Source organism: Bactrocera oleae, chromosome 3 (assembly GCF_042242935.1).
Source record: "Bactrocera oleae isolate idBacOlea1 chromosome 3, idBacOlea1, whole genome shotgun sequence".
Lineage (NCBI taxonomy): Eukaryota > Metazoa > Arthropoda > Insecta > Diptera > Tephritidae > Bactrocera > Bactrocera oleae.
The window spans coordinates 51008852-51034542 of NC_091537.1; the positions used below are offsets into that span (position 1 = coordinate 51008852).

The 25691-nt window shown below is 33.7% G+C and overlaps 1 long non-coding RNA gene across 5 annotated transcripts; it reads left to right on the forward strand.

Moving 5' to 3' along the window:
- Positions 1 to 2877: 2877 nt before the first annotated feature.
- On the forward strand, positions 2878 to 25350 carry LOC138856187 (uncharacterized). 5 transcript variants are annotated; one of them, XR_011395269.1, is made up of 3 exons: positions 2878 to 2892; positions 24802 to 25030; positions 25088 to 25350. It is a non-coding gene; the product is annotated as an uncharacterized lncRNA (long non-coding RNA). The 5 variants fall into 5 exon arrangements; XR_011395266.1 differs by lacking the exon at positions 2878 to 2892 and adding an exon at positions 13934 to 14062; XR_011395270.1 differs by lacking the exon at positions 2878 to 2892 and adding an exon at positions 14044 to 14062 and having other exon boundaries at positions 24896 to 25030.
- Positions 25351 to 25691: the final 341 nt, after the last annotated feature.

Sequence of the window (25691 nt, forward strand, 5' to 3'; positions counted from 1 at the left end):
TTAAAATATGAAATCTTATTTTTCCAAAAAATACATTTTTAAAAAAGTTTTATTTCAAATTTTACCATTCAATACATATATATATTGTCATCCTCATAACATTTTTAAACGGCTCAAGGGCGCAATCAGGCGCTATGACTCTATTTCAATAAACATACAAGCTAAGATTAAGATAGGTTTTGACAAGCCAATATAAATATGTTGGCTACTTCTCCCATACAAAATAAGATAATAGCTTAACGTGCTGGTTAAATAAAACAGACCTATTGTAACATTTTTTGTTTATGTCTGAATACTGTCGATGCAATGCAGAATATTTAGAATAGTCGACAAGTAAAATAGTTTTTTTCAACGTTTAAAAGCTCGAGTTTTATTATTTCTACAAAAACAAACAGTTTTAGTGTGCAATTTTTGTGGTGAAATCTAAAATGCCGTCCACTACGAGATATTATGTATAATTTTTTTTTTAATTTAGATTTTAATGCATATTTGTTTTACACCTGTAAAAATATTATATTTTGTGTTATTATTATTCATTATTCATATACTATGTGTATTTTCCAGCATTCTAAACCAGATTCAGCTATTTCAGTTCAAATTTTCTGCATGTATTTCTTCTTTATATTCTTTAGTTCAATATGCAAAACAAAAATGTATATTCCAATTTTCAAAGCAATGTATATTCCAATTTTCAGAACAAGTAAACATAGGCACCATTGAGTCTGCGTTCAGCTAGCTTGAATTGAAAATACCGTTACTTCTCATGAATTTGTTCGTTCTTTTTGCGTAGATTCTATTGTGTCTTAATATAATTAGTCGTTTAAAGAGCTCGGGACGCGTTTTAATAATATTTAAAAAAATGGAAACCAAAGATTATAAGAAAATTATAATTAAGTTGTGGAAAGATGGCGAAAGTTTCAGAATAATTGGGCAAACTATTGGAAGAACGTATTCTTCTGTCCGGGGCGTCAAACAATTAAAAAAAAAACGGAATTTTAAAGTCAAAACCGCGATCTGGCCGTCCGAAAATATTATCAGCCCGGGAAGAACGGAAAATAATAAATATGGTGAAAGTTAATCCTCGAATTACGTCCACAAAGATTATTGGAAACGTAAATATAACCAAGAAAATTTTGAATTTTTGGCATAAATTGTGTGGCGCAAGTCAGGAACTGCCCTTGAAAAGCAAAATCTTGTTGGTACAGTTAAACACGAAGGTGACGGAATTATGGTGTGGGGTTGCATGGCGGCTGGTTGTTGTGGGTCAGCTTGAAATTATTGAATCCACAATGGATAAACGGGGTTATTTGAACATTTTAAAAAAACAATTTGAAAAAAAGTGCAGAGAATCTTGGATTATCTTCGACGTTTTGGTTCCAACAAGATAATGACCCGAAGCATACTGCGAAATAGTTAGACTTTGGCTCTTGTACAATGCTCCTAGACAACTTAAAACGCCCCCTCAATCACCTGACCTCAATCCTATTGAGCAGCTATATCTATAGGATCTGTTGGAAAAAAGAATTCGTCAGCATACAATAACAAGTAAAGAGGCTTTGCGAAGTGTTATGAGATAAGTTAGTAAGATCAATGCCAAATCGATTGAGCGAGGTTTTAAAACAACGCAGCTATCCAACAAATTATTGAATTTAATTTTTCTTTATAATTTTTAATACTTTTGTAACTAATTTTAAAGCGGAACGCAGACTTAATGGTGCCTATGTTTACTTCTCCTTACACTAAAATCCCGTTATCACAAAAATGAAAATAGGAATATACATTTTTGTTTTTGGATTTTGAATTTAAGAATATAAAGAAAAAAACATGTAGAATATTTGAACTGAATTACCTATTTACATTGTGTTTTTACTTCACTTAAAAAATAGTGTCGAGTAAACGCAGACTTTATTGGCTATGTGTATGTGCATATATACATAGCTAGTTGTAATAATGACTCGCGCTATGTCCCCAAAACGTATTATGGTCAACTCACCTAGAACTTTTGCTTCGCTTTAGGTCAGTCATTTATATTTTTTTGCTTTGTCCAGCAACCGTCGTCAATTTTTTAAGAGAGAAGCACTGAACGCGTTGTTCATTGTGGCATACCCTTTTTTTCTGCGCTTTGTTATTTCAGTATGAACTGTCACGTAAAGCGAGTAAAGTTGTATGTGAATGGGCCTTTATAGTTGGAGGTGTTGCCACCATACCGTCATCCTATGGTATACAGTCGGTGGTGGTGAGATAAAAGCTCACTTCAGACGATCGATGGAAACTTTCACTTTGAGCGTTTTCAGTAACGCAAACTGCGCAGTATGCATGATGCAACCATTTCAAAATATCAAACCTGGTACCTTTGCCATAATTGAAACTTCGAAAAAGCATCGTTGTAATTGTTGCGTAAAACTTGCAACATTTGAAAAGTAGTTGTACCCAAACCAACTATGTTAGCTTAAATATTATTGTAAGTTATTTATTTTAAATATAATTTGTATACTATTGTTTATAATCCGTTTGATTTCAAAACTATTCGGAATTAATAAATTTCTTTTTTTTTACACGATTCATTATCTTTTTCTACATGGCTAAATGACCACTCAATCCCCCCGCACCGTAAGACACTGTCACACTACACCAATTCACATCCACTTCACCACACCTACTTACCATACATTCCACACCTACATACCATACATTCCACATCACTACACCATGCACCAACACGCACACAAATACAACTTAACACCGATCACACCACCATGAAGACATCAACAGATATATAAGGGACTAAAAGAAGGATCCCGCTTCCCTTTTTTCATCGACTCGCTAGCGATCAGTTCTTTGAGCACCCGCCTAAATCGACTCTCTTTCTTTTTTAATTATTATTTGCTAACGGTGAGTGAAGGTAAAATTAACTTATTAGTTACTTAAATACTACATTTATAATATAAATCGATAATTTTGGCTATCTTACTCGTCACTGTGAATATTAATAAGTATTTCGCACATTTTTATGTTTGAAAATGCAAACTTTCAAATGCGCCGATTTTAACAGGTTCATGATGATGCCCATGCATGAACCATCATCAATTCCACAGCGCATCGTTGCCTGTATTTACTGAATTACCGAAAAAGCCATTTGTTTTCTTTAATTTTTGAATGGGCGGTGTACGGTGATGATAATGACTCAGCCATCGCGGATCAAGGTTTGGTCACAAAATATTTTATTAAGAGGACGTGGTTCTCACTTGATATGGCAAGCTGCAGTAATTATTCTATTCCGATTTCATTACTACGTTGCTAATTTCGACGTAGTGGAACCGACTTCGTATCTAGGGATAGCAAGATTAATCAAATGATTAGCTTTAATCGCGTATTTTTCTTTAGAAAGCGCTTCAATTGCATCGAATATTTTGTTCTGATTATTCGATTAATTGCTAAATTAATTACAACATTTTCTTAATATCGAAATTCGGGCTACATCTCGCTTAAAAATTTACCAATCCCAATTTCAATGTAAAAACCTGGTTTTTTCTGGAAGAGTACCAAATACATGTGGAAACAGCTTGCTCGTTTTTACTGACAAATCGTTTCAAGTTATTATTGGAATCGTTCCTCTTTCAATATTTTCATACATATCTCGCGTGTTCAAAATGGCTCCTGGAATAAGAAAAAGAATTAATGAAGGTGTGGTACCAAAAACGAAAGCCATTTATAAATAAAAATCTAGACGAATTGAAATTATTAAGCGAAAAAAAAACCATAACTTTTTGCGAATCGATGCAAAACCCAATGATTTTAAATAATTAAAAGTTCATTAAATTTTAACATCACCCCAACACATACATTGGGCTCTCTTAAGATATGTTGTATCAGCTGATTCGGTCTACGGTTTTGCGTCGGTGACTGTTTTCAGCAATAGGACAGAATGGGTGCATTCGAGCAACGTAACGGGGCATCTCGACATGCAATTAAAGATTGCTAAAAATCTGAATTGCTAACAATATTGCCAACAGATACTGCATATTGCTTATGTTTAGCAATTGATGTCTGAATATATTTCATGCCATACATTGCTAGTAATTAACTGTAATTTTGGTGGTTTGTCTCCAATTTAGCAAAGTAGTATTCAAAACATAAGTTTTAAAAATTATGGAAAATAGTTATTAAATAGAAACATATGTTTTTATGTGTATAGTTATTAGTTTAATGATAATTGTGAGCACATGTAAATGTTATTGCTCATATTTAATTATTGAATTAGTAAATAAGCTATGTGCAACAATTATCTTAAACTTTTTACATTTGTAAAACAATTAAATTTCTGTTATTTCCATTCTATACATATACATATTTTTTTGTCATCCTCCTAAAATTTTTTAACGGTTCCAGGGAGCAAACAGGCGCTATGACTCTAGTTCAATATACATACAAGCTTAAATAGGTTCTGACAAGCCAATATAAATATGTTGGCTAAGTCTCCCATACAAAATAAGTTAATAGCTTAACGTGCTGGTCAATTAAAACACTTGTATTGTAACATGTTTTGTTTATGTCTGAATACTGGCGATGCAATGCAGAATATTTAGAATAGTCGACAAGTAAACTAGTTTTTTTTTAATTTTTAAAAGCTCATTTTCTCTACAAAGAAACAAACAGTTTAAGTGTGCTATTTATGTCATGAAATCTAAAATTTCACCACGAGATATTATGTATATATTTTTTTTTTAATTTTAATTTTAATGCATATTTGTTTTTCACCTGTAAAAAAATTATATTTTTGAATACAACGCGTTCATTGTGGCATACCCTTTGTTTACTGCGCTTCGTTGTTCTACGTTCACGTAAAGCGATGAAAGTTTTATGCGAATGGGCCTTTAGAGTTAGTAGTGTTGCCACCGTACCCTCATCCTATGGTATATAGTCGTAGATGGTGAGATAAAAGCTTACTTCAGATGATCGATGGAAACTTTCACTTTGAGCGTTTTCGGTAAGGCAAACTGCGTAGTATGCCTGATGCAACTTCGAAAAAGCATCACTGTTGCAACAACTTTGCTCAAAACTTGCAACATTTGAAAAGTAGTTGCACAAAAACCAACTGTGCTAGCTTAAATATTATTGTAAGTTATTTATGTAAAATATAATTTTTGTATTATTGTTTTATTATGCTTGTGGATTTTTTTTAATCTATAGGATATAGTAGAAATAAATTGCGTCAAATGTACTAAAGCTATCACTTTTGGAATAATCCGTTTGATTTCAAAACTATTCGCAATTAATAAATTTTTTTTTTTTTACACGATTCATTATCTTTTTGTACCTTAATAATATAAATCAATAAGTTTGGCTATCTTACTCCTCAGTGAGAGTATTAATACTTATTCCGCACATTTTTATGTTTGAAAATACGAATTTTCAAATGCGCCGTTTTTAACAGGTTCATGCAAGGGCATCAGCTAGCATAAAATCAACAGCACAAACTACGTATCGTTGCCTGTATTTACTGAATTACCGAAAAAGCCATTTGTTGTCTCTTATTCCTATCGCAAAGTATTAAGGCGAACGGCTCAAAATTTTGTATGGTCGGTGTACGTTGCTGATAATGACTCACAGAGTCATCGTGGATCAAGGTTTGGTCACTAAATATTTTATTAAGAGGACGTGGTTCTCACCTGATATGGCAAGCTCCAGTAATTTTTTGTTTCGATTTCATTACTAAGTTGCTAATTTCGATAGAGTAGAGCCGACTTCGTATTTAGGGATGCCATGATTAGTCAAATGATTAACTTTAATATTTTTCTTCAGAAAGCATTTTAATTACATTGAATTTTTTTTTCTGATTATTCGATGAATTACTAAATTAATCACAACATTTTCTTTATATCGAAATTACGGCTACATCTCGTTTAAACATTTACCAATCCCAATTTCAATGTAAAAAACTGTTTTTTTCTGGAAGAGTTTCAAACCAAATACATGTGGAAACAGCTTGCTCGTTTTTACCGACAAATCGTTTCAAGTTATTATTGGAATCGTTCCTATTTCAATATTTTCATACATATCTCTCGTGTTCAAAATGGCTCCTGTGTACAGTAAAATTTGGAAATGTTTCACAACAACCGACGATGCAAATTTTGTAAAATGTACTTTTTGTGCGAAAAAGCAGAAGATTTCAAATAACACAACCAACATGATTCAGCAAACAAAGCTTAAGTATAAATGAATTATAATAAAAGATGCATAGATAAGTTTTTCATACATTTTCGGTGCCGCAGTCAAATACCAGCAATAATGCCGTAGCGAAAGCAATTGAAGAGAGTAATAAGGCAATACTGTTCAGTAGCAGGAGTTTGATGGAAAATATTGTAACGGATTCCTCGATAAATCGTCTACCTGTAACCTTCTCTTGAGTTCGATCACTGGATTGTTAAATAAAAGTCCCAATTTAATGGCTACACACTTAGCTTTATTTCTAATTCCAACAACTTAACACTTATTGCTCGTCATTCGAGCTTGCAACTTCTTGCTTATGTCTCAATTGTTCTTATCACGACAACACTCTAACTAGAACTGTGTTTGCTGCACAATCCGGCAGCCCTTATATAGTAAATCTGTAACAAAGCATTGCTTCTACAACATCCTGGCAACTACGAATTCGCTAACTAGTTGCTTCTGGCAGTTTATCGTTGATTCGATTTTGTTCTATCATCCGTGTGCGAGGACACCTGCGCTGACATACGCACGTCCAGCTCTTTCGACTGTAAGGACCCGTGTCCGCTCGTTCAGTTCTTCCGACTGCGAGGACACTTGTGCTGGTATACAAGCTTCTTGCTCTTCATACTGTGAAGACAATGGTTCACACGCTTCCTCCACATCCAACTGTGAGTATACCTGCGCTGACATATGCACGTCCAGCTCTTTCGATGCTGACAACTGTGCTGAAAAATCCTCAAAGAACGATTCCAACGCAGCACAAATAACCTCTACTGAATATTGAGTCACTTCCTTCTCTTGTTTCTTTGTTGTCTCTTCCTCTAATTCCGATCGAAAGACATATTCCTCAACATTAATGTTCTATGCTTCCATGGCTCTTGATAGCGTTGATTCGATTTTGTTCTAGCATCCGTGTTCGTCCCGATTAGACATATTTGCGGTACCAAACACAAAGCTTTTATGTCCCCCATTTCGTCTTCTAGGCTGGTGTTGACATCGTTAGTTTCTGGTACATCCATTGATTTAAAGCTGACTCGAAATGCCATTCTTGATCAGAACGTAACTCCATTGGAACACCGAATCTCGTTACCCACTTGTTGATGAATGCCTCCGCCACTGGTTTAGTCTCTTGGTTAGGATTTGTGTATACTTGTGGCCATTCATTGAAATGGTCCTTGACTACCAAAACATGACTATTTCCTAATTTATTGGTGGGGAATGGACCATCTTCATATACGCCTATTTTCTCAACTGGCGCACGCGAATTGTGCTGTTTCATCTGCCCATGATTCCTGGACCTTGATCCTTTAGCTACAATGTTGTCAGCATATTTCGCAATCCTTTCTATAGCTGATTGACAACCAGTCCAATAAAACCTTTGCTTCAAATGAATGAATGAATAAATTGAATTGGTATATAAACTATATGCAACAATTATCTTAAACTGTGAAATCTTATTTTTCCAAAAAATACATATGTAAAACAATTAAATTTCTAATGTTTCCATTCTACACATATATATTTTAACAGTTCAATATACATACAAGCTAAGATAGGTTTTGACAAGCCAATATAAATATGTTGGCTAAGTCTCCCATACAAAATAAGTTAAGCGCTTAACGTGCTGGTCAAATAAAACACGTCTATTGTAACATGTTTTGTTTATGTCTGAATACTGTCGATGCAATGCAGAATATTTAGAATAGTCGACAAGTGAACTAAAGTTTTTTTTTTTAATTTTTAAAAGTTCGATTTTTATTTTTTCTACAAAGTAACAAACAGTTTTAGTGTGCTATTTTTGTCATGAAATCTAAAATTCCGCTACGAGATATTATGTATAATTTTCTTTTAAATTTTAATTTTAATGCATATTTGTTTTTCACCTGTGAAAAAATTATATTTTGTATTATTATTCATATATTATGTGTATTTTCCAGCATACTAAAAAAATTCGGCTACTGTGGTAAATTATTAAAGGTCAAAAATTACATCTATGGAAAAATCTTCTAATTAAATTTCAAATAAGAAAATATGATAACGCATTGAAACCACGATTGCAAATTTTATTAAAACAAATATAGGCACTTATAAGGATATAAGTATATATGTACATATGTATGTAGCTAGTTGAATAATGACAGATAGCACACCCAAAACGTATTATGGCCAACTTTTGCCTCGATTTACGTCGGTCGACATTTTGACAGAACAAAAAGTTTTCGACGCGAAGCCAAGCAAAATGTTGGGCAACTCTCATCTTTTTATGCTTTGCCCAGCAGCCGTCGTCATTTATATAAGAGAGAAGCACTGAATACAACGCGTTCATTGTGGCATACCCTTTGTTTTCTGCGCTTCGTTGTTTCAGTATGAACTGTCACGTAAAGCGAGGAAAGTTGTATGTGAATGGGTCTTTAGAGTTGGTAATGTTGCCACCGTACCCTCTCCCTATGGTATATAGTCGTAGGTGGTGAGATAAAAGCTCACTTCAAACTGCGTAGTATGCATGCAACCATTTCATAAAAGCAAACCTGGCAGCTTTGCGAAAATTGAAACTTCGAAAAAGCATCACTGTTGCAACAACTTTGCGCACAACTTGCAACATTTGAAAAGTAGTGTTTGCAACAACAAAAACCAACTGTGCTGGCTAAAATAGTATTGTAAGTTATTTGTTAAATATAATTTTTGTATTATTGTTTTATTATACTTGTCTATTTGTTTTAATTTATAGTATAATATATATAATAAATAGATTGCGTCAAATGCACCAAAGTTATCACATTTGGAATAATCCGTTTGATTTCAAAACTATTCGCAATTAATAAATTTCTTTTTTTTTTTACACGATTCATTATCTTTTTGTACCTTACTAATATAAATCGATAATTATGGCTATCTTACACCTCAGTGAGAATATTAATAAGTATTTCGCACATTTTTAACAGGTACATGCAAGGGCATCAGCCAGCATAAAATCAACAGCGCCATTGGTTTTATTTTATTTCTATCGCAAAGTATTAAGGCGAACGGCTCAAAATTTTGTATGGTCGGTGTATGGTGCTGATAATGACTCACAGAGTCATCGCGGATCAAGGTTTGGTCACAAAATATTTTGCTAAGAGGACGTGGTTCTCATCTGATATGACAAGCTCCAGTAATTTTCTGTTTCGATTTCATTACTACGTTGCTAATTTCGACGGAGTAAAACCGACTTCGTATTTAGGGATGCCATGATTAATCAAATGATTAACTTTAATATTTTTCTTCAGAAAGCATTTTAATTACATCGAATTTTTTGTTGTGATTATCGATGAATTACTAAATTAATCACAACATTTTCTTTATATCGAAATTCGGGCTACATCTCGCTTAAAAATTTACCAATCCCAATTTCACTGTTTTTTTCTGGAAGAGTTTCAAACCAAATACATGTGTAAACAGCTTGCTCGTTTTACCGACAAATCGTTTCAGGTTATTATTGGAATCGTTCCTCTTTCAATATTTTTATACATATCTCGCGGTTTCAAGATGGCTCTTGTGTACAGTAAAATTGGAAATGTTTCACAACAAAAGACAATACAAATTTTGTAAAATGTACTTTTTGTGCGAAAAAGCAGAAGATTTCAAATAACACAACCAACATGATTCAGCAAATAAAGCTTAAGTATAAATGAATTATAATAAAAGATGCATAGATAAGTTTTTCATACATTTTCGGTGCCGCAGTCAAATATCAGCAATAATGCCGTAGCGAAAGCAATTGAAGAGAGTAATAAGGCAATACTGTTCAGTAGCAGGAGTTTGTTGGAAAATATGTATATTTATTATGTCAGTTTTGTACAATATCATATATGTAATGTATGCGGTTATAATCTATATAAAAAATTGAAATGAAGCTATTTCATTTTTTAACATTAACGATTATTCGATTAATATCTTGCAATTAATTGAAATCACTGTTTTGCTTCTACAATTAATTATTTGATTCATTAATAGCTTAATAATTTGGTTTGTTTGTTGCCATTCCTAGTCGTATATATAAAGACCCTTGGATACGATCAAATTATTGCTTCAAGCATTACATATGCGTGGGTGAACTTCATTTGTACCTGCCCTCAAGGATTCAAGGTGTGGTACCAAAAACGAAAGCTATTTACAGATGAAAGTCTTCTAGGATAATTGAAATTATCAAGCGAAATCGATTCGATTCAAAGCCCATGATTTTAAATAATAAAAAGTTCATTTAATTTTAACATCAACCCAACACATATATTGGGCTCTCATAAGATAGGTTGTATCAGCTGATTCGGTCTACGGTTTTGCGTCGGTGACTGTTTTGGGTGCGTTCGCGCAATATTGCCAATAGAGACTGCATATTGCTTATGTTCAGCAATTGATGTCTGAATATATTTCATGTCATACATTGCTAGCAATTAACTGTAATTTTGGTGGTTTGACAGAGCAGTTTTAATTTGTACACTAATTTTGAATAGGCAACATGTACATGCGTTATGCCAGCAAGGATGAAATTCCAATATTTTATGTTTTGTTGCGTGAACTCCAATTTAGCAAAGTAGTATTCAAAACATAAGTTTTAAAAATTATGGAAAATAGTTATTAGATAGAAACATATGTTTGTATGTGTATGGTTATTAGATTAATGATAATTGTGAGCATATGTAAACATTATTGCTCATATTTAATTATTGAATTGGTAAATAAACTATATGCAACAATTATCTTAAAATATGAAATCTTATTTTTCCAAAAAATACATTTTTAAAAAAGTTTTATTTCCAATTTTACCATTCAATACATATATATATTGTCATCCTCATAACATTTTTAAACGGTTCAAGGGCGCAATCAGGCGCTATGACTTTATTTCAATAAACATACAAGCTAAGATTAAGATAGGTTTTGACAAGCCAATATAAATATGTTGGCTAAGTCTCCCATACAAAATAAGCTAATAGCTTAACGTGCTGGTCAAATAAAACAGACCTATTGTAACATTTTTTGTTTATGTCTGAATACTGTCGATGCAATGCAGAATATTTAGAATAGTCGACAAGTAAACTAGTTTTTTTCAACGTTTAAAAGCTCGAGTTTTATTATTTCTACAAAAACAAACAGTTTTAGTGTGCAATTTTTGTGGTGAAATCTAAAATGCCGTCCACTACGAGATATTATGTATAATTTTTTGTTTAATTTAGATTTTAATGCATATTTGTTTTACACCTGTAAAAATATTATATTTTGTGTTATTATTATTCATTATTCATATACTATGTGTATTTTCCAGCGTTCTAAACCAAATTCAGCTATTGTGGAAACCACGAATGCAAATTGCATTAAAACTAATAGAGGCACTTATAAGGATATAAATATAAACACATAGCCCATAAAATCTGGGTTCACCCGAAACATTTTTTTAAGTGAAGTAAAAACACAATGTAAATAGATAATTCAGTTCAAATTTTCTGCATGTATTTCTTCTTTATATTCTTTAGTTCAATATGCAAAACAAAAATGTATATTCCAATTTTCAAAGCAATGTATATTCCAATTTTCAGAACAAGTAAACATAGGCACCATTGAGTCTGCGTTCAGCTAGCTTGAATTGAAAATACCGTTACTTCTCATGAATTTGTTCGTTCTTTTTGCGTAGATTCTATTGTGTCTTAATATAATTAGTCGTTTAAAGAGCTCGGGACGCGTTTTAATAATATTTAAAAAAATGGAAACCAAAGATTATAAGAAAATTATAATTAAGTTGTGGAAAGATGGCGAAAGTTTCAGAATAATTGGGCAAACTATTGGAAGAACGTATTCTTCTGTCCGGGGCGTCAAACAATTAAAAAAAAACGGAATTTTAACGTCAAAGCCGCGATCTGGCCGTCCGAAAATATTATTAGCCCGGGAAGAACGGAAAATAATAAATATGGTGAAAGTTAACCCTCGAATTACGTCCACAAAGATTATTGGAAACGTAAATATAACCCAGAAAATATTGCATTTTTGCCATAAATTGTGTGGCGCAAGTCAGGAACTGCCCTTGAAAAGCAAAATCTTGTTGGTACAGTTAAACACGAAGGTGACGGAATTATGGTGTGGGGTTGCATGGCGGCTGGTTGTTGTGGGTCAGCTTGAAATTATTGAATCCACAATGGATAAACGGGGTTATTTGAACATTTTTAAAAACAATTTGAAACAAAGTGCAGAGAATCTTGGATAATCTTCGACGTTTTGGTTCCAACAAGATAATGACCCGAAGCATACTGCGAAATAGTTAGACTTTGGCTCTTGTATAATACTTCTAGACAACTTAAAACGCCCCCTCAATCACCTGACCTCAATCCTATTGAGCAGCTATATCTATAGGATCTGTTGGAAAAAATAATTCGTCAGCATACAATAACAAGTAAAGAGGCTTTGCGAAGTGTTATGAGATAAGTTAGTAAGATCAATGCCAAATCGATTGAGCGAGGTTTTAAAACAACGCAGCTATCCAACAAATTATTGAATTTAATTTTTCTTTATAATTTTTAATACTTTTGTAACTAATTTTAAAGCGGAACGCAGACTTAATGGTGCCTATGTTTACTTCTCCTTACACTAAAATCCCGTTATCACAAAAATGAAAATAGGAATATACATTTTTGTTTTTGGATTTTGAACTTAAGAATATAAAGAAAAAAACATGTAGAATATTTGAACTGAATTACCTATTTACATTGTGTTTTTACTTCACTTAAAAAATAGTGTCGAGTAAACGCAGACTTTATTGGCTATGTGTATGTGCATATATACATAGCTAGTTGTAATAATGACTCGCGCTATGTCCCCAAAACGTATTATGGTCAACTCACCTAGAACTTTTGCTTCGCTTTAGGTCAGTCATTTATATTTTTTTGCTTTGCGCAGCAACCGTCGTCAATTTTTTAAGAGAGAAGCACTGAACGCGTTGTTCATTGTGGCATACCCTTTTTTTCTGCGCTTTGTTATTTCAGAAGGAACTGTCACGTAAAGCGAGTAAAGTTGTATGTGAATGGGCCTTTATAGTTGGAGGTGTTGCCACCGTACCGTCATCCTATGGTATACAGTCGGTGATGGTGAGATAAAAGCTCACTTCAGACGATCGATGGAAACTTTCACTTTGAGCGTTTTCAGTAACGCAACCTCGCATATGCATGATGCAACCATTTCAAAATATCAAACCTGGTACCTTTGCCATAATTGAAACTTCGAAAAAGCATCATTGTTGTAATTGTTGCGTAAAACTTGCAACATTTGAAAAGTAGTTGTACCCAAATCAACTGTGTTAGCTTAAATATTATTGTAAGTTATTTATTTTAAATATAATTTGTATACTATTGCTTATTATAATGTGGATTTTTTTTTTAATTTATAGGATATAGTAGAAGTAGATTGCGTCAAGTGTACTAAAGCTTTCACTTTTGGAATAATCCGTTTGATTTCAAAACTATTCGGAATTAATAAATTTCTTTTTTTTTACACGATTCATTATCTTTTTCTACATGGCTAAATGACCACTCAATCCCCACGCACCGTAAGACACTGTCACACTACACCAATTCACATCCCCATCACCACACCTACTTACCATACATTCCACACCTACATACCATACATTCCACATCACTACACCATGCACCAACACGCATGCAAATACAACTTAACACCGATCACACCACCATGAAGACATCAACAGATATATAAGCGACTAAAAGAAGCATCCCGCTTCCCTTTTTTCATCGACTCGCTAGCGATCAGTTCTTTGAGCACCCGCCTAAATCGACCCTCTTTCTTTTTTAATTATTATTTGCTAACGGTGAGTGAAGGTAAAATTAACTTATTAGTTACTTAATTATGGTCCTTCGCGCCCTAGTGGACGGCACTATGGGTGTTTAAAAAAAAAAAAAAAAACAAAAAACAGCATTTATAAAAAAAAAAAACCTAAAGTGAAAGGCTGTGAAATGGCCAAAAATAAGTGAAAAACAGGAAAAAACAATAAGAAGAAATACAGTGCAGTTACCAAAACAGGAAAAAAAAGCAAAATTACAGTAACGTAACAGTGTACGTGCCGTTACAAAAAAAGGAAAAAAAAACGCTTTAGTTTAAAACAAAGTGCTGTTACAAAAGAAAAACACAATAAGTGCAATAAGTGCAGTGCAGTGCATATACACACATAACTAGAATGCTGTTAAACAAAAAAAAAATAATAAAAGCACAATAAATATTAAAAACACATAAAACAATAAAAATATCTCTACATATATATAGATATATATACGTGTATCGAAAAATAGGGTGATTTCCTTGTATGCTTACATTTGTGTATTAAAAACACACTTTACGTTTCCAACAACACACCAAAATATTTCAAGTATTCACTTGCAAACTTTTCCAGCAATACCCCTTACGCTTAACAAAGCAATAAGCAGGATTGCGTCAAACCAAGTAAGCTAAGGCAAATTGAGAACCTAACAGAAAACATAAAAAAAAACAAGCAGCAATTTACATACATACATATATATATAGTTACAAAAATATATACATACGTACATACAATATAGCACATATTCATATGCACATATTCATTTTTACATATATATACTTAATCTAACAACAACCATATACATATATATCTGAAAATACATTTTATATAATTGCCAAGAGCAATACATATACATCCATAAATTCAATTTTATCTTTTAATATACGTGTACAAGATTATAAATTGATACGTATATATGTAAGTGCATACGGTAAAATATCGGCACATTACCAATTGCAATTTCTCGCTCTTCCCGCACAGCGTTCATACATCTATGTATACATACATTTAACGAGAATACCTGCGGTCAATTATTCTCTTTTTCGCGGTCTTTTCGCACTGCGTAGATATATATATACATACCGGCGCAGGTATACAAACATACATACGTATTTCGCTTCTAAGTCCACATTGGCACATATTCGCAATACCCCTTGTTCTTTGACAAACAAAAACAAGCAGAGTTGCGCAAAACATAATATAATACAAAGATACATATATACAAAGTGCATTGATCTCTAAGACGAGCTCTCAATTGCACATAACGACAAGTACATATGTATCAGCTGATCCGCTTATAGGTATACCTTATAGGAATTACGGACAAATAATACATACACTTAAAAATAAAAATTAAAATAGATGAACAATTAATTCAATAAATTGTTAAATTAAATTAAAAATAAATACGAACCGGTATCTATAACAACTGAATCCGGGTATTTCAGTTATTTATTTCAAATTAAGAACGCTAATTAACAAAAAAAAAATTTTTTGCGGTTATACATATATACGAAAGTTAATCTTAATTTTGTTCAAAGTGGAAAACTCTATTCACTAAAAAGAACTTTCGTTCACACATTTCTATATACAAAGAAATTTCCTGAATTATCCATCAGTCGACACTGAGGAATTTTGAATTTATTTCATACAATTTTTAAATGAGCTCAGACCCGAAAGAATCAAAAACATCTCAGTTGTTAAAAGTACCAAAGATGATTTCAAATGATAAAAGTCCATGTACACCTGCAGAAGCTACACGCTCAAAGCAAGGTGCTACAAAGCAAAAGAGGGGTAAAGACATTTTACTAACAATTACACTAAATTTATTTCGGAAAGTGACAGTTTAATAAGATACTGCACTAGATTCTCATCTTCGCCGATTCAGGACAATTCTGAATCGGTATTAGAAATCAAAAAGGAAAATCTTGATAATTTCTGGACACGTCTCCAAGCTGCATATGACGCAATAGTAGAATCTGGCGACTCAGATCTACCTGAAAATTTTAAATCCTCGGCCAAGTACGAAAACTGCTTAGACCAGTTTGAAGAAACAAAAGCAATGATTTCGGATCAATTAAAATTAATTAAAGCCATAGCACATAGGATGTGGAGCAGACATCCGAGAGTAGAGCTGCCACAAATTCAATGTCAAGAGTCAAATTCAGGCATCCATCTCAAGGTGCCCACATGTGATACAAAAATCTTTCATGGTGGTTATGAACAATGGCCTTCCTTCCGGGACATGTTTACAGCCGTTTACATAAACCACCCAAAATTAACAAATGCACAAAAATTGTATCACCTCCGATACAAAACAAAAGGTCAAGCAGGCGTCATAGTCAAATAGTTCGCACTAAATGACGATAATTTCAATCTGGCTTGGGAAGCTCTAAAAGCGAGATACGAAAATGAAAGAATATTGGTCGATAAACAAGTAACGATACTAATGAACTTGCCTAAAATTCAGAAAGAAACAAGTGATGAATTTATTAGACTACAATCCACTGTTTCTAATTGTTTGTCGGTTTTATCGACACAAAATATTCCCACAGACAGCTGGGACCCTATTCTGGTAAATATATGCACCGCGGCATTACCAGAAAAATCGTTACTTTTGTGATAGCAATCGCTCTCATCTCGGAAAAAATGCCAACGTGGCAGCAAATGAAAGAATTTCTAACTACCCAATATGAAATAGCAGAAAGGGTAGACAAAAAACTAGTTAGAACTAAAAACGTTCAAAACGACCTCAATAGAAGCGTTAATAGACCCCAAACCAGTAGCAATAACCATTTAAATAGAATTTTTTTTTTTAAATCAATCGTTCACGTCCGAGCAGTATAAACAAACGTCATGCGAACTGTGTACAGGAGGGCATAAACTTAAATCTTGCGATAAATTCAAAAAATTAAATATTGTCGATAGGAACATTTTTGCGTTTATTGTCATAAACGAATCATTCAATGCTGCATTACAACACATTTTCCAGCTCACCCCCAAACAGCGCAAATATGAAAAGAGCCACTGGTTTAGTTGCAACAGCAAATCCCGAAGTGCGAAATCCCGAAAATTGCCAAGAAGCACCATGCAAAGGCATTAAAAACTCAAACTGTACACAGCGAAGTTCAAAGTAGAGTACTACTACCGACAGCAGTCGTCTCCATCGAACACCGAGGAGAGCTGTTTAAACTTAGAGCCTTAATAGACCAAGGATCAAAACGATCTTTCATAGCGTCTAGGGCTCAAAATAGGCTACAACTGCCAACAAAACTAGCCAATTTTGAAATCACGGGAATGGCCGGAAGAGTTGTCCAAAACTCAAATAAAATCTGCCCCATTACCCTAATTTCCCCCCAAGCAGATAAGCACATACAAGCAGAAGCTATAGTCTTACCGCAACTTACAAATATGCTTCCTAGCTATGACATAAATAGCAAGCATTGGCAAAAGCTTTCACACCTAAAGCTAGCAGATCCCAACTGCAACACTCCTGCTCAAATAGATCTTCTATTAGGTAGCGATCTCATACCACAGATAATACTCGAGGGTATGGAGAAAATTTCAAATACACTATTGGCACAAAATACTATTTTTGGTTGGATCCTAAGTGGACTAGTTACGGAACCAGTTACCACTATGACCACTCAAGTTGAGGAAATCTCAAACGAATACCTTAATTCACAATTGAAAAAATTTTGGGAGTTAGAAGGGCTCCCCCCATATCAATCACAACCCCTGAAGATCAGTATTGTGAAGACTTTTACAAAGCCACAACTACTATATCAGATAATGGTCGGTACGTCGTACGACTACCACTAAAACAACAATTTCCCAACACAATCGCCTTAGGTCACTCTCGCACCTTTGCAATACAGCAGTTTCAAAGTATGGAAAAAAACCTACTTAAAAAAGGCGAACTCAAACCAGTATATGATGGTGTGTTGGAAGAATATCTCCATTTAGACCACATGGAGAAAGTAAGTCCATGCGAAAAAATCATCAACGGCAAATACCACTCATTTTACTTGCCGCATCATGCAGTGGTAAAGCCAGACAAAAAAAAAACTAAAGTAAGAGTTGTTTTTAATGCATAAAGATCTACTAGCTCGGGGAATTCCCCACGCTCAACCAGATTTAATGCTACTCACTTTAAATTGGCGTATATTCAAATACGTACTTAACGGAGACGTCGAAAAAATGTATAGGCAAATAGTCGTACATAAAGACGATCAAGATTTTCAGCGAATTATTTTCCAAAAATCTCCTAATAGTCCACTACGCGACTATAAACTTAAAACAGTTACCTTTGGCGTCAACTGTGCTCCATATTTAGCCATTCGAACACTCCACGAACTGGCAGAAAACACAAAGTCAGAATTTCCTCTGGCAACCAAAGTGTTAAAAACACAAACATATGTAGACGATATCTTGTCTGGAAGTCACAGTCTTCCACAAGCATACGAGTCACTCTCACAAGTGGTAAAAGCCCTCAAAACCGCAGGGTTTCCGTTGGAAAAGATAACGGCGAACCACCCTAATATTTCAAAGGACATACCTAATGAAAATTTGTTAGATACTAATTTCCTAAAATTCGAAAAGGAAAGTACAACAAAAACTCTGGGGATCCAATGGAATGCGATATCTGACCAGTTTTCATACACTACAGAGTCAATATCAGCATTATCCGCCATAACAAAACGCCAAATTTTATCCTCTGTGTCAAAACTTTTCGACCCCGCAGGATGGCTTTCGCCAATTATGATACAAGCCAAAATCCTAATACAAGAATTATGGTTAGATAGAACCGACTGGGACGAACAAGTAAAACCACTTCGTTTAGAAAAGTGGTCCCAGTTTGCGAGCAATCTAAACGATATCTCACAGATACAAATCCCACGATGGGTAAATTATGCCCCAGAGCACAAAGTCGAACTACACGGCTTCTGTGACGCTTCTGAAAAGGCATATTGCGCAACTATATATGTTCGCACACAAAACGACACGGCGACCACATGCCACTTACTAGTAGCAAAAGCAAAAGTGGCTCCTTTAAAAACAATAAGTCTGCCACGACTTGAATTATGTGAAGCGCTACTACTAGCCAAACTCGTGTCCATCGTACAAACGCATTTAAACATGGCACAATATAAATTATATCTATGGTCCGATTCCGAAATTGTACTAGCCTGGTTAGAAAAACCACCACATGCATGGAAGACGTATATTTCTAACCGAACGTCTCAAATACTTGACCTAGTAGGATCAGCCACTTGGCGACATGTAGCCAGTGCTGACAATCCTGCTGATCTAGGTACAAGAGGCTCCTGTGTACAGTAAAATTTGGAAATGTTTCACAACAACCGACGATGCAAATTTTGTAAAATGTACTTTTTGTGCGAAAAAGCAGAAGATTTCAAATAACACAACCAACATGATTCAGCAAACAAAGCTTAAGTATAAATGAATTATAATAAAAGATGCATAGATAAGTTTTTCATACATTTTCGGTGCCGCAGTCAAATACCAGCAATAATGCCGTAGCGAAAGCAATTGAAGAGAGTAATAAGGCAATACTGTTCAGTAGCAGGAGTTTGATGGAAAATATTGTAACGGATTCCTCGATAAATCGTCTACCTGTAACCTTCTCTTGAGTTCGATCACTGGATTGTTAAATAAAAGTCCCAATTTAATGGCTACACACTTAGCTTTATTTCTAATTCCAACAACTTAACACTTATTGCTCGTCATTCGAGCTTGCAACTTCTTGCTTATGTCTCAATTGTTCTTATCACGACAACACTCTAACTAGAACTGTGTTTGCTGCACAATCCGGCAGCCCTTATATAGTAAATCTGTAACAAAGCATTGCTTCTACAACATCCTGGCAACTACGAATTCGCTAACTAGTTGCTTCTGGCAGTTTATCGTTGATTCGATTTTGTTCTATCATCCGTGTGCGAGGACACCTGCGCTGACATACGCACGTCCAGCTCTTTCGACTGTAAGGACCCGTGTCCGCTCGTTCAGTTCTTCCAACTGCGAGGACACTTGTGCTGGTATACAAGCTTCTTGCTCTTCATACTGTGAAGACAATGGTTCACACGCTTCCTCCACATCCAACTGTGAGTATACCTGCGCTGACATATGCACGTCCAGCTCTTTCGATGCTGACAACTGTGCTGAAAAATCCTCAAAGAACGATTCCAACGCAGCACAAATAACCTCTACTGAATATTGAGTCACTTCCTTCTCTTGTTTCTTTGTTGTCTCTTCCTCTAATTCCGATCAAAAGACATATTCCTCAACATTAATGTTCTATGCTTCCATGGCTCTTGATATCGTTGATTCGATTTTGTTCTAGCATCCGTGTTCGTCCCGATTAGACATATTTGCGGTACCAAACACAAAGCTTTTATGCCCCCATTTCGTCTTCTAGGCTGGTGTTGACATCGTTAGTTTCTGGTACATCCATTGATTTAAAGCTGACTCGAAATTCCATTCTTGATCAGAACGTAACTCCATTGGAACACCGAATCTCGTTACCCACTTGTTGATGAATGCCTCCGCCACTGGTTTAGTCTCTTGGTTAGGATTTGTGTATACTTGTGGCCATTCATTGAAATGGTCCTTGACTACCAAAACATGACTATTTCCTAATTTATTGGTGGGGAATGGACCATCTTCATATACGCCTATTTTCTCAACTGGAGCACGCGAATTGTGCTGTTTCATCTGCCCATGATTCCTGGACCTTGATCCTTTAGCTACAATGTTGTCAGCATATTTCGCAATCCTTTCTATAGCTGATTGACAACCAGTCCAATAAAACCTTTGCTTCAAATGAATGAATGAATGAATTGAATTGGTATATAAACTATATGCAACAATTATCTTAAACTGTGAAATCTTATTTTTCCAAAAAATACATATGTAAAACAATTAAATTTCTAATGTTTCCATTCTACACATATATATTTTAACAGTTCAATATACATACAAGCTAAGATAGGTTTTGACAAGCCAATATAAATATGTTGGCTAAGTCTCCCATACAAAATAAGTTAAGCGCTTAACGTGCTGGTCAAATAAAACACGTCTATTGTAACATGTTTTGTTTATGTCTGAATACTGTCGATGCAATGCAGAATATTTAGAATAGTCGACAAGTGAACTAAAGTTTTTTTTTTTAATTTTTAAAAGTTCGATTTTTATTTTTTCTACAAAGTAACAAACAGTTTTAGTGTGCTATTTTTGTCATGAAATCTAAAATTCCGCTACGAGATATTATGTATAATTTTCTTTTAAATTTTAATTTTAATGCATATTTGTTTTTCACCTGTGAAAAAATTATATTTTGTATTATTATTCATTATAATTATTCATATATTATGTGTATTTTCCAGCATACTAAAAAAATTCGGCTACTGTGGTAAATTATTAAAGGTCAAAAATTACATCTATGGAAAAATCTTCTAATTAAATTTCAAATAAGAAAATATGATAACGCATTGAAACCACGATTGCAAATTTTATTAAAACAAATATAGGCACTTATAAGGATATAAGTATATATGTACATATGTATGTAGCTAGTTGAATAATGACAGATAGCACACCCAAAACGTATTATGGCCAACTTTTGCCTCGATTTACGTCGGTCGACATTTTGACAGAACAAAAAGTTTTCGACGCGAAGCCAAGCAAAATGTTGGGCAACTCTCATCTTTTTATGCTTTGCCCAGCAGCCGTCGTCATTTATATAAGAGAGAAGCACTGAATACAACGCGTTCATTGTGGCATACCCTTTGTTTTCTGCGCTTCGTTGTTTCAGTATGAACTGTCACGTAAAGCGAGGAAAGTTGTATGTGAATGGGTCTTTAGAGTTGGTAATGTTGCCACCGTACCCTCTCCCTATGGTATATAGTCGTAGGTGGTGAGATAAAAGCTCACTTCAGACGATCAATGGAAACTTGCACTTCAAGAGTTTTCGGTAACGCAAACTGCGTAGTATGCATGCAACCATTTCATAAAAGCAAACCTGGCAGCTTTGCGAAAATTGAAACTTCGAAAAAGCATCACTGTTGCAACAACTTTGCGCACAACTTGCAACATTTGAAAAGTAGTGTTTGCAACAACAAAATACAACTGTGCTGGCTAAAATAGTATTGTAAGTTATTTGTTAAATATAATTTTTGTATTATTGTTTTATTATACTTGTCTATTTGTTTTAATTTATTGTATAATATATATAATAAATAGATTGCGTCAAATGCACCAAAGTTATCACATTTGGAATAATCCGTTTGATTTCAAAACTATTCGCAATTAATAAATTTCTTTTTTTTTTACACGATTCATTATCTTTTTGTACCTTACTAATATAAATCGATAATTATGGCTATCTTACACCTCAGTGAGAATATTAATAAGTATTTCGCACATTTTTATGTTTGAAAAAGCAAATTTTCAAACGCGCCGTTTTTAACAGGTACATGCAAGGGCATCAGCCAGCATAAAATCAACAGCGCCATTGGTTTTATTTTATTTCTATCGCAAAGTATTAAGGCGAACGGCTCAAAATTTTGTATGGTCGGTGTATGGTGCTGATAATGACTCACAGAGTCATCGCGGATCAAGGTTTGGTCACAAAATATTTTGCTAAGAGGACGTGGTTCTCATCTGATATGACAAGCTCCAGTAATTTTCTGTTTCGATTTCATTACTACGTTGCTAATTTCGACGGAGTAGAACCGACTTCGTATTTAGGGATGCCATGATTAATCAAATGATTAACTTTAATATTTTTCTTCAGAAAGCATTTTAATTACATCGAATTTTTTGTTGTGATTATCGATGAATTACTAAATTAATCACAACATTTTCTTTATATCGAAATTCGGGCTACATCTCGCTTAAAAATTTACCAATCCCAATTTCACTGTTTTTTTCTGGAAGAGTTTCAAACCAAATACATGTGTAAACAGCTTGCTCGTTTTACCGACAAATCGTTTCAGGTTATTATTGGAATCGTTCCTCTTTCAATATTTTTATACATATCTCGCGGTTTCAAGATGGCTCTTGTGTACAGTAAAATTGGAAATGTTTCACAACAAAAGACAATACAAATTTTGTAAAATGTACTTTTTGTGCGAAAAAGCAGAAGATTTCAAATAACACAACCAATAATTGAAGAGAGTAATAAGGCAATACTGTTCAGTAGCAGGAGTTTGTTGGAAAATATGTATATTTATTATGTCAGTTTTGTACAATATCATATATGTAATGTATGCGGTTATAATCTATATAAAAAATTGAAATGAAGCTATTTCATTTTTTAACATTAACGATTATTCGATTAATATCTTGCAATTAATTGAAATCACTGTTTTGCTTCTACAATTAATTATTTGATTCATTAATAGCTTAATAATTTGGTTTGTTTGTTGCCATTCCTAGTAGGCTATATAAAGACCCTTGGATACGATCAAATTATTGCTTCAAGCATTACATATGCGTGGGTGAACTTCATTTGTACCTGCCCTCAAGGATTCAAGGTGTGGTACCAAAAACGAAAGCTATTTACAGATGAAAGTCTTCTAGAATAATTGAAATTATCAAGCGAAATCGATTCGATTCAAAGCCCATGATTTTAAATAATAAAAAGTTCATTTAATTTTAACATCAACCCAACACATATATTGGGCTCTCATAAGATAGGTTGTATCAGCTGATTCGGTCTACGGTTTTGCGTCGGTGACTGTTTTGGGTGCGTTCGCGCAATATTGCCAATAGAGACTGCATATTGCTTATGTTCAGCAATTGATGTCTGAATATATTTCATGTCATACATTGCTAGCAATTAACTGTAATTTTGGTGGTTTGACAGAGCAGTTTTAATTTGTACACTAATTTTGAATAGGCAACATGTACATGCGTTATGCCAGCAAGGATGAAATTCCAATATTTTATGTTTTGTTGCGTGAACTCCAATTTAGCAAAGTAGTATTCAAAACATAAGTTTTAAAAATTATGGAAAATAGTTATTAAATAGAAACATATGTTTGTATGTGTATGGTTATTAGATTAATGATAATTGTGAGCATATGTAAACATTATTGCTCATATTTAATTATTGAATTGGTAAATAAACTATATGCAACAATTATCTTAAAATATGAAATCTTATTTTTCCAAAAAATACATTTTTAAAAAAGTTTTATTTCCAATTTTACCATTCAATACATATATATATTGTCATCCTCATAACATTTTTAAACGGTTCAAGGGCGCAATCAGGCGCTATGACTCTATTTCAATAAACATACAAGCTAAGATTAAGATAGGTTTTGACAAGCCAATATAAATATGTTGGCTAAGTCTCCCATACAAAATAAGCTAATAGCTTAACGTGCTGGTCAAATAAAACAGACCTATTGTAACATTTTTTGTTTATGTCTGAATACTGTCGATGCAATGCAGAATATTTAGAATAGTCGACAAGTAAACTAGTTTTTTTCAACGTTTAAAAGCTCGAGTTTTATTATTTCTACAAAAACAAACAGTTTTAGTGTGCAATTTTTGTGGTGAAATCTAAATGCCGTCCACTAGAAGATATTATGTATAATTTTTTGTTTAATTTAGATTTTAATGCATATTTGTTTTACACCTGTAAAAATATTATATTTTGTGTTATTATTATTCATTATTCATATACTATGTGTATTTTCCAGCATTCTAAACCAAATTCAGCTATTGTGGGACCACCCCCCCCCCCCCCCCCTCCACCACCACCACCTCTTTTACAAACTGAATATATACCTCAAGGCTCTGGAGTGGACGTAACTTCTACTATAAATGGGGACGTTAATAATAGAATTACTGGAGAGACAGTTGATAAGAAAAAGCACTTGCCCCCATTTTACGATTCCCGGACCGATCTTATGAAAGCAATTCGGGATGGTAAAATGCATTTATCTGTAAGGTATTTCTTATTATTAATTAATATTTTGTGTTTAGGTATTACTCTTAGGAAAGTGGAGAAATGTGAGCAAAAGGAAATCGAAAGGAACACGGCCTTACATGATGTAGCTTCTATTTTGGCTAGACGAGTTGCCATTGAACTTTCCGAATCGGAGGAATCAGATTCTGATGATGATAGTGAAGGATGGATGGAATCAACGGAAAACTCAGCATAACTTTTTATATTACATTGATCAGTGTAATCAGAATAGCACAAAGGCAATTAAATTTGAGAGTAATCTATGTGCTCCATTTAGTAATTATTCGTATATGTAATTTCCATTATAAAAGATTTTCGGTAAATTAAACGTCAAAAATTTCATCAATGAAAAAATCTTCTAATTAAATTTTAAATAAGAAAATGTGATCACGCATTGAAACCACGAATGCAAATTGCATTAAAACTAATAGAGGCACTAATAAGGATAATATATACACATAGCCCATAAAATCTGGGTTCACCCGAAACATTTTTTTAAGTGAAGTAAAAACACAATGTAAATAGATAATTCAGTTCAAATTTTCTGCATGTATTTCTTCTTTATATTCTTTAGTTCAATATGCAAAACAAAAATGTATATTCCAATTTTCAAAGCAATGT